Source organism: Octodon degus, unplaced genomic scaffold, assembly GCF_000260255.1.
Source record: "Octodon degus isolate 3935 unplaced genomic scaffold, OctDeg1.0 scaffold00235, whole genome shotgun sequence".
In the NCBI taxonomy this organism is placed as follows: Eukaryota; Metazoa; Chordata; class Mammalia; order Rodentia; family Octodontidae; genus Octodon; species Octodon degus.
The window spans coordinates 3,399,134-3,408,794 of NW_004524811.1; positions in this window are offsets into that span (position 1 = coordinate 3,399,134).

A 9,661-nucleotide genomic window follows, 5' to 3' on the forward strand; every position below is an offset into this window, starting at 1 on the left:
AAATGGTCTTTCATTTATATCCCTCCCTTTTTTGTTTTGTCAGAGATGGGTGTTCCATTGCTGTTACAGAAATTGTATTTGGAGAACTCTTTAAAGGATCTTTTCATACTTGATGCCAGTTCAAACATTGTACATACTTGAATTCAGCAAAATATCCCAAAATAATCCAATAGTCCATAATAGTTGTGTGTTATCAGCAGAGCTCGCAATTGTCAGAAGTTGTTGACTTGAGCATTTTACAGCTCAGCATATTAACATGCCATTACTTTTAATACCTTGTGGATATACTTTTCTGCTGGATGGTTAAGACCAAATTAAAGCAAGACTTATATAATTGAAAATGTAGCTTTTGTATCTGACAAGGTCAGTCAGATTTCCTCAGGATTTACCCTGAAACCACATAGAGCAGCTTGTAGATCTTTTGTCAGTGTCAGCCATCTGAACGAGTCATGGCCATTGCTTGAACAATTTGCTGTCTGGGAAAGCCTGAGAGAATGTTTTCTCTCTAGGTGACTCTCCTTAGGCACATACTACATCATTGATCATTTTCCACTGTGGCCCCATAATCTCCTTGGATCGAAAACTTGGGACACCACTGAGTTACAGGATGTTACCATACACGTTCTCTTATGTTCTGAGTCTTCAATGACCTTCAAGGGCTAGAGCCAAAATGTTGGCTATCCTTGTAGCCCTTCTTTTTCTCTGATTTTTGGTCTGCAAACTTTAGCTGTTAACCCTCTAGAAGAAAAACTTAATAATATTATTACACTACAAAATCAGTAGTTGAGCTTAACATCACTATCTGAGTATCAAATGCCTTATACATAACACGGAACTTGTTATTGGATGTTCTAAACTTTAAATCCCTATAGAATGAAAATAAATACAAATTTTTACACAGAAATTTAGAAATCAAATCATATATACCATTGTAACAGCACAGTCCTATGGCATTTTTTTCTTATCTTTTATTACCTTTTTAAACAAATATTTACTTTAAAGAGAGTATAGTAATAATTCATATAATGTTAGAAGCAGTATGCATTTAGAAGACCAAAATGATAGCTTTGTGTTACACATTGCTATCCTCAGTGTAGTTGCCTAGTTCATAGATATCAGTGTATAGAGTTGGTCAGGGTGAGAATTCTGCCCATTAACTGATAGTTTCATAAAACTGATGGAGATTCTTAGGACAATTGATTTAATCACCTTGTTTGTATAAATGTATGGTTTTACCCCTGACATATTTCCTAACTTTTGTCCTTGCTCTCTCTTCATTGTTTAATCAAGTTCTCTCTTTCCATTTAACTGTGTTATACCTATCAAATTTTATTTTTTCTTTTGAGTTCTTACACTAGGGAGACTATATTATGTTTACACATGTGGGTCTGGTTTACTTCACTTATCGATATATCTTCAAGTTTTATCCACTTATATATGAAGGCTTCGAGTTTATCATTCTTTATAGCTGAGATATCATTCTTTATATCATTCATTATATAAAAGCACCATGTCTTTTTCATCCATCCAACACGTGATGGGCATTTTGGTTGTTTCCAAGATTTGGCTATCACAAATTGTGCTGCTATAAACATAGGTACACATATATCACTATGATATGATGCTTTCAGTTCTTTTGGGAAAATTCACAGTAGGGGGATAGCTGGATTGAATGGGATTTCTAGTCCTAGATTTTTTAGGAGTCTCCATACTGATTTCCACAATGGTTGCACCAGGCTACATTCCCACCAGCAGTGCAGAAGGGTTCCTTTTTCTCCACAGCCTCTTCAACATTTGTTGTTGGGTGATTTCTTTATGATAGCCATTCTTTCTGAGGTAGACGGTATCTCAATTTTGTTTTAATTTGCATTTCATGAATGGCTAGTGATATGGAGCATTGTTGCATATATTTATTTGCCTCTTGTATTTTTTCCTCTGAGAAGTGTGTATTCAACTTGGATGCTGATTTCTGGACTAGGTCTTTAAATTTTGGGGGCCTAATGTTTTTTAGTTCTTTACAAATTCTAGAGAGCAGACCTTTGTCTGAGTGCTTATTAGTTAAGATTTTTTCCAAATTTCTGGGTTGTCTTTTCACTCTGTTGGCGATTTCCTTGGATGTGCAGCAATTTCTAAGAGGAGGTCCCATTTGTTAATTGTTTCAAGTATTTCCCATGCAGTTTGATTTTTGTTCATGAAATGTTTGCCTATCCCTATGTCGTCCAGATTTCCTCCTACTTTCTCTTCCAGGAGATTTAGTGTTTCTATTTTAATATTTAGATCTTTAATCCATTTTGACTTGAGTTTAGTGCGTGGTGATAGATCTGGGTCAAGTTTTACTTTTTAGCATGTAGAGAGCAAGTTTTTCCAACATCACTTGTTAAAGACGCTATCATTCTTCCAATAAGCATGTTTGGCCCCTTTGTCAAAGATAAGGTGGCTGAGTATGTTTGTAGCTGCATCTGCGTCTTCTAATCTAGTCCATTGATCCTCAGGTCTATGTTGGGGTTTTTTTTGTTGTTGTTGTTGTTGTTTGGTTTTTTTTAATACCATACTGATTTTATCACAGTAGCTTTGTTTCAAAATTTCACATCAGTCATAATTTCAACTCAGCCTTGCCTTTGATGCCCAGGATTGCCTTTGCTAATCTAGGAATTTTCTGGTTCCAAATACATTTTAGGAATGATTTCTCTAGGTCTGTGAGGTACATTGGTGATATTTTGATAGGGATTGCATTAAATCTGTATAACAATTTTGGGAGTATGACCACATTCACAATGTTGGTTCTTCATATCCAAGAGCAAGGAACATCTTTTCATTTTCTGAAATCCTCTACAATCTCTTTTTTCAGAGTATTGTAATTTTCATTGAGTAGATCTTTGATACCTTTAGTTAGATTAATTCCTATGTATTTCATTTTCCGTGGTGCTATTGTAAAAGGTATTGTTTCTCTAATTTCCCTCTCAGTATGTTTGTTATCTGTGTAGGTGAATGCAGGTGAATGACTTATGGGTATTAACTTTGTATCCTGCTCTGCCAATGAATTTGTATATTAGTTGTAGTAGCTTCTTGGTAGAGTTTTTGGGCCTTCCAAGTAGAGTATCATGTCACCTGCAAATAGTGAAGTTTAATTTCTTTTTTACCTATTCTTATTCCTCTTATTTCTCTCTCTTCTCTAATGGTTCTAGCTAATGATTCCAGAACTATATTGAATAGGAGTGGTAATAAAAGACATCTTTGTCTTGTACCAGATCTGAGAGTAAAAGATTTATGTTTTCCCCCTTTAGAATTATGTTAGCAGCTGGCTTGTCACAGATAGCTTTTATCAGATTGATGTAGAGATCATCTATTCCAATTTTCTGTAGGACTTTGAAAATGAATGAGTGTTGGACTTTGTCAAAAGCCATTTCTGCATCAATTCAGATGATTATGTGGTGTTTGGATTTGACTCTATTGGTACGGTGTATTACATTTATAGATTTGCTTATAATTAACCATCCTTGCATCCCTGGGATGAACCTTACCTGGTAATAGTAAAGTTACTTACTATTACTATTAGACTCTTATTGATGATTTGCTCTATGCTATTTGCTTGGATTTTATTGAGGATTTTTGCTAATATGTTCACGAGGGAGGTTGGCCTGTAGTACTTTTTTTAGCTGCATATTTCTCTGGTTTTGGTATCAGTATTATGCTTACCTCCAGGAATGATTTTGGGAGGTTTGTTTCCTATTCAAATGCATTGAGGAGTTTGAGGAGTTTGAGGAGTATTGGGATTATATCTTCTGTAAATTTCTTGTAGAATTCAGCTGAGAATCCATCAGGAACTGGATTTTCCTTGTCCGTAGGTTTTTAATTATATTTTGTAATTTATTGGTTATTATTAGGTTATTGCGAGTTCTTCTATATTCTTGATTTAGTTTTGGTAATTTGTTCCTTTGTAGGAATCGGTACATTTCTTTCGTGTCTTCTATTCTGTGAGAGTAAAGATTCTCAAAGTGGCTATTGATGATCTTCTGAATCTCCTCTAGTTCTGTGGTAATTTCACCCTTTTTATTCCTTATTGCTTGTATTTGAGTTTTTTCTTTCTTCTTTTTGATGAGATTAGTTAGGGGCTTATGAATTTTATTTAAGCTTGCAAAGAACCTTTTGATCTTTTATTTAACTTTTCAAAGAGGTTTTTGATTCTTTAATTCTTTGTATTGTTTTCTTTATCTGGACTGAATTAATGTCTGTTCTAATCTTTATAATTTCCTCACATCTTTGGGCTTTAGGTTTGGTTTGTTCTTCCATGTCTTGATACTTGATGTGCAGCATGAGAGTATTTATTTGGTCCCATTCTGTTTTCAAACTGTGTGAGTTCAGAGCTATAAATTTTCCTCTAATAACTGTTTTCATTGCATCCCATAAATTGCAATAAGTTGTGCTTCAATTCTCATTGAATTGTAGATATTGTTTTATTTCTTGTTTAGTTTCTTTGGGGACCCATTGGTTGCTGAGAAGGGTGTTTTTTAATTTCCATGTATTTTAGGGGTTTTCTGGTTTCTTCTGTCATTTATTTCCAGTTTCGTTGCACTGTGGTCAGATAATAAGCATTGGATAATTTCTGTTTTCTTGCATATACTTAAGCATGATCTATGGACTAGTATGTGGTCTATTTTATAAAATGTCACATATGCAGCTGAAAAAAATGTTTATTCCACTGTAGTTGGGTGGAGCACTCTGTATATGTCCACTAAGTCCATTTGTTCCAAGTTCTGTTTCAGTTCTGCTACTTCTTTGCTAATATTTTGTATTCTTGACCAATCTTTTTGGTATAAGGGGATGTTAAGGTCTCCTATTAAGATTGTGGTATTGGATATTAGATTTTTCATGGTGATTAAGATTTGTCTTATATAGTTGGGTGCTTTCATGTTTGGTGTGTACATATTTATGAGTGTTACTTCTTCTTGTTGAATTTTTTCCCTACCCAGTATGTAGTGGGCTTCTTTATTTTTTGTTTGATCATTCTTGGTTTGACATTAAGACTGTGTGTGAACAGGATTGCTACCCCTGCTTTTCCTGAAGTTCTGGGGCATGTAGCTTTGTTTTGCATTCTTTGACTTTCAGCCCATGAATTTCTTTATGAATTAAGTGTGTTTCTTGTATGCAGCATATTGCTAAATTGTGTTTCCTAATCCACTCTGCCAGTCTATTTCTTTTAATTGGTGAACTGAGTCCATTTAAGATGATGGTTATAATTTACATGTATTGACTTATAATTGATGTGTTATTTACCTGTTGATGTTTTCCTCATTTCTCAGTGTGTAATTTTCTGCCCTGTTTGGTGAGTTCTTTCCATTGTCATTTGTGGAATTCTTATCTTGTTGGTCCCTCTCTATAATATCTTTTAGTAGTCTGTGTAGAGTTGGCTTTATTATCGTGAAATTCTTTAGTTGTTCTTTGTCATGGAAGTATTTCACTTCTCCATCAAACTTGAAAGAGAGTTCTCAGGGTCTAGTAGTCTGGGCTGGAATTTGTTTTCATAGAGGACTTGAAGTACTCCATGCTCTCCTTGACCTGGTGATTTGTAAAGAGAAATTTGCCTTTATTCAGATGGGTTTCTCTTAAATGTGATCTGTTTCTTTTCTCTAGTGGATTTTAGCATTTTGTTCTTGTTCTGCATTTCTGGGATCTTGACTATTATATGTCTGGGTGTGTTTTTAATTGGGTTGATGTTATTTGGTATTCTATATGCTTTGGTTACTGAATGTCAAATTGTTTCCCCATATTTAAGACATTTCCTGCTATTTCTTTTTCTGTTTTTGGTTTTTTTTTGTTTGTTTGTTTTTTGTTTTTTTTTTTTTTTTTGGTGGAACTGGGGATTGAACTCAGACCCTTGTATTGCCTGGGAAGCCCTTATTTTTTTTTTTTTTTATGGAACCAGTGATTGAACTCAGACCCTTGCGCTTGCCAGGGAAGCACTTATTCCACTGAGCCATCTCCCCGGTCCCTGGGAAGCCTTTATTCTTCTGTGCCATCTCCCTGGCCTTCTGCTATTACTTTTGCCTATATTCTTTTTATGTCATTTGTATTACCTCCTTTCTCACTGATGACTATTAATCTCATGTTTTTCATCTTTGTATCGTCTTGCAGATGTTGAATGATTTTTTCCTGCACATGATTTGTTTTTAAGAGATCTTTTCTTACCTTTTCACTAGCTGTGACAATGTCTTTAAGATCTGAAAATCTTTTTTTTAATTTTATTTATTTATTTCTGTATTTTTAGAGAAGGTTATACAGGGTGTTCATGGTCTCACCACTAGGTCATATTGTAGTGATTCTCCTTTTGGTAGCTTCCCAACTGCTGGGATTACAGCCACATGTCACCATGCCCAGTTTCAAATGCTATCTCAGTGTGTCCCAGGGGCTGGGCTGGCAGAGCAGGCCCTGGGATCAAACCCCTGGCCCCTGTGCCTGTTTTCAGGCACTTTAATCCATTGAGCTATTTGGCTGGCACCCTTTCTCTTCTGTAGGGTTAACAAGTTAAGTTTGCAGACTAAAAATTAGAGAAAAAGAACTTCAAGGACAGCCAACATTTTGGCTCGAGCCTTGCAAGGTCACTAAAGAACCAGGACATAGGAGAACATATACTGTAACATCCTGTGTCACAAATTTTCTGAGCAAGGAGATTATGGGGCCACGGAAGTAAGTGATCAATGATGTAGAGTGTGCCTAAGGAGAGTTACATGGACAGAAAGCATTTTCTCAGGCTTTCACAGAGAGCAAATTGGTCAAGCAATGGCCATGACTCATCCACATGGCTGACACTGACAAAGGATCTACAAACTGCGGTACAGGGTTTTAGGATAAATCCTGAGGCAATTTGACTGACCTCGTCAGATACAAAAGTTACATGTCTTGTTATATAGATCTTTCTTTATCTTGGTCTTAACCATCCAGCAGAAAAGTATAAAAATGATGTATAAAAAGTAAATCCATATTAATATGCTGAGCGCTAAAAGGCTCAAGTCAACAACTTCTGACATTGCCAGTCCTGTGGATAACCCACTACTAGTATGCACTACTGGACTATATTGAATTATTTTGCTGAATTCACACACCTACAATATTTAAATTGCAATGGAATACCCATCTCTGACTAAACTTATCCAAAAGCAGGATACAAATGAAGGACCCTTTTGCATCTGTATATGCAACATAGTTAGGATAGATATACAGCTACTTTCTCTTAAGTCAATTAGAAGAAAGATTTGTACTTATAGTGTTGGACAGGATATCATGTCTGAATCTTGTACTATGAATAACCACCAGAAAAACAACAATATGCCATGTGTTAATTTTTGAAACTGTCCTCCTAATCAGTTTTGAAACTCTTGTTGCTATTTGTTTCTCAATAAAATCAATAAAAAAAGATCTGAAACTCTATCTTCACTTTCATTCAAACGGTTTTGCCGATCTGTGATAGAGATTGTAAGTTCCTTTATGTTTCTTTGACTCTGATTTATGAAATCTACTTCTTTCCTTTATTGCTTATTCAAAGATTCAGTCGTTTTTCTATTCTCATCTAATATTTTTATCAGTGAATTCTATAGAAGCAATTATTAATTGTTTTATTATAGTTATCCTTTCTTTTTGCACTTCAGTGACTATGTCTGATCTGATTTCCTCTATACCTCTCTGAAGTTGTGTCTTTACTTCAGACACTATTTATTCAGAGATTTTGGCTGTGTGATTCCCAATTTCTTCTATGCTAGTGGCACCTGCATTTGTTCTTGTTGGGCTTGGGGCCTGAGACTGCATTTTACTTCTTTTCTTTGCCGTTTTGTATAGCACTGTCCTCTGACCTTTGGCATAGAGCTTTTGTGCAGTTATAATCTTAGCTCCTACCAAAATTCTTTACTAAGAGAGATTATATGGTTAAGACAGTTATAGTTTTGTATTTTCAGAACTATGATTAGAAACACTAATAATGGGTAGTGATATTTAGCAGTTGACAAACTTTTGTAACTAATGGCTTTGTGTTTTAGACAGCAAGAGCAAACATTCTGTCTGTATAGCTAAGCAGATATTAAATTGGGACTTTGTATTTAAGTTAGTTCCCCTAATTTCTGTCTGATCACCTCTCCTTGATGTACCAGGGGTCTTCCAGGTAGACTAGTTCACCTCGGTTACCTTTTGCCCCCTCAGTCAAGAGAGAAAGAGGGAGGATGCTCTCATAGATGTGGGTCTAGCAAAGTGTCTCAGCCTACCAGGTCCAGATCAACAAAGTTTAAACTTGTCTGGATGTGCCTGGGTTAGGTCTGGGTGCTGTGCTAAGCTTATTCCGGCTGCAGCTCTTGCAAGTGAACCCACTGTGCCCCTCTGGCAAGATGTTCTGCTCGTTGATTAGCTGTGTGGTTCTGGCCCCGAGCCTCTCTGCAGGGACTTCAGCTGAAGAATTTCACACCAGGCTTGTATGCCAGGCCTGGGATGGCTTGAAGGGGTCTGGCAGGCACAGCAGAGCAGTTGTCCCACACAGATGCCGAGCCTATGCTGGTTCTGGGGGTTCTGGCGGGCACAGCTGAGCGGAAGTTCTCCCATATGCATGCCAGGCCTGGGCTCTGCAATGTTATCTTCAATTTGAAATTCTATCTTCTGTTTTGTTCAAGTGGTTTTGCCAGCTTTCAATTAAATTCTTAATGTCATGACCATCTATTTAAATCTGTTTTGTGCATTCTAGCTCATTCTTGTGTTGTTTATTCAATGTTTCAATCATTTTCCTATTCCCTCCTATTTTTTAAAATTATATCTTCCTTAGATGTGTAGAGCTGTTCTGATTGTTGTCATTTCCTTTTTAACTTGATAGATTATTTCTGATCTGATTTCCTCAATAGCCTCATGAATTTTTTTCCTTCGTTTCAGAAATTTCAGGTGTGTGGCTTCCAATTTTTTCCATGACCCCATCTCCTTGGGCTAGTTTTGGATGGGCCAGAGATCTGAGATTCCCTTTTGCTGTTTCCTTTTTTTTCAATTTTTGATGCCTCAATATTCTCCTTGATTCTGCAGCAATGGTAGGGTTGTGTTGGGTGGGTGGGCAAGTCTTTCAGAAGTTTTAGAGGTCAGGTTAGGCTCACCAAAGCTCCCACTGTGTGGGGTTCAATGTAACTGTCACCTTGTTAAGGGAGGGGAACAAATGACAGTTCAAGAAGGACCTGATTATGATGAGTTCAGGCTGAAGTTCTGTGAGGCTCTCTCAGTGGTGGATTGGCACAGGTAGGGCTCCTCAAGGCTACAGCTTTCGCTATGGAATGCTTCTAGACACCTGGTTTAAGGTCTCCAGGTCTCTCCAGTAGTCTTCAGTGTGAGGATGGATAGGTAGTCTCAGCAGAACTCTGGAAGTATGGCTGCGGGAGTGTGGTAAGGGCTGCCAAATCTTCCTGGCAGATTGTGTTGTATCTCTTTCATCATATTCCTACCATGATGCAGTTCATTATGATATGATTCAAGAGGGTACAAATCAGAGGTCAAAATGTTTCTGATCGAACTGTCTAAACTTGAAATCATTTTCCCCATAATTTTATTAATAAACAAATAACAATGAGACAGTTTCAAATCAAATTGGTAGGACAGTTTCAATAATTAACACATTGCATACATTCTTCCCAGTGGTTAATTGCTGTAC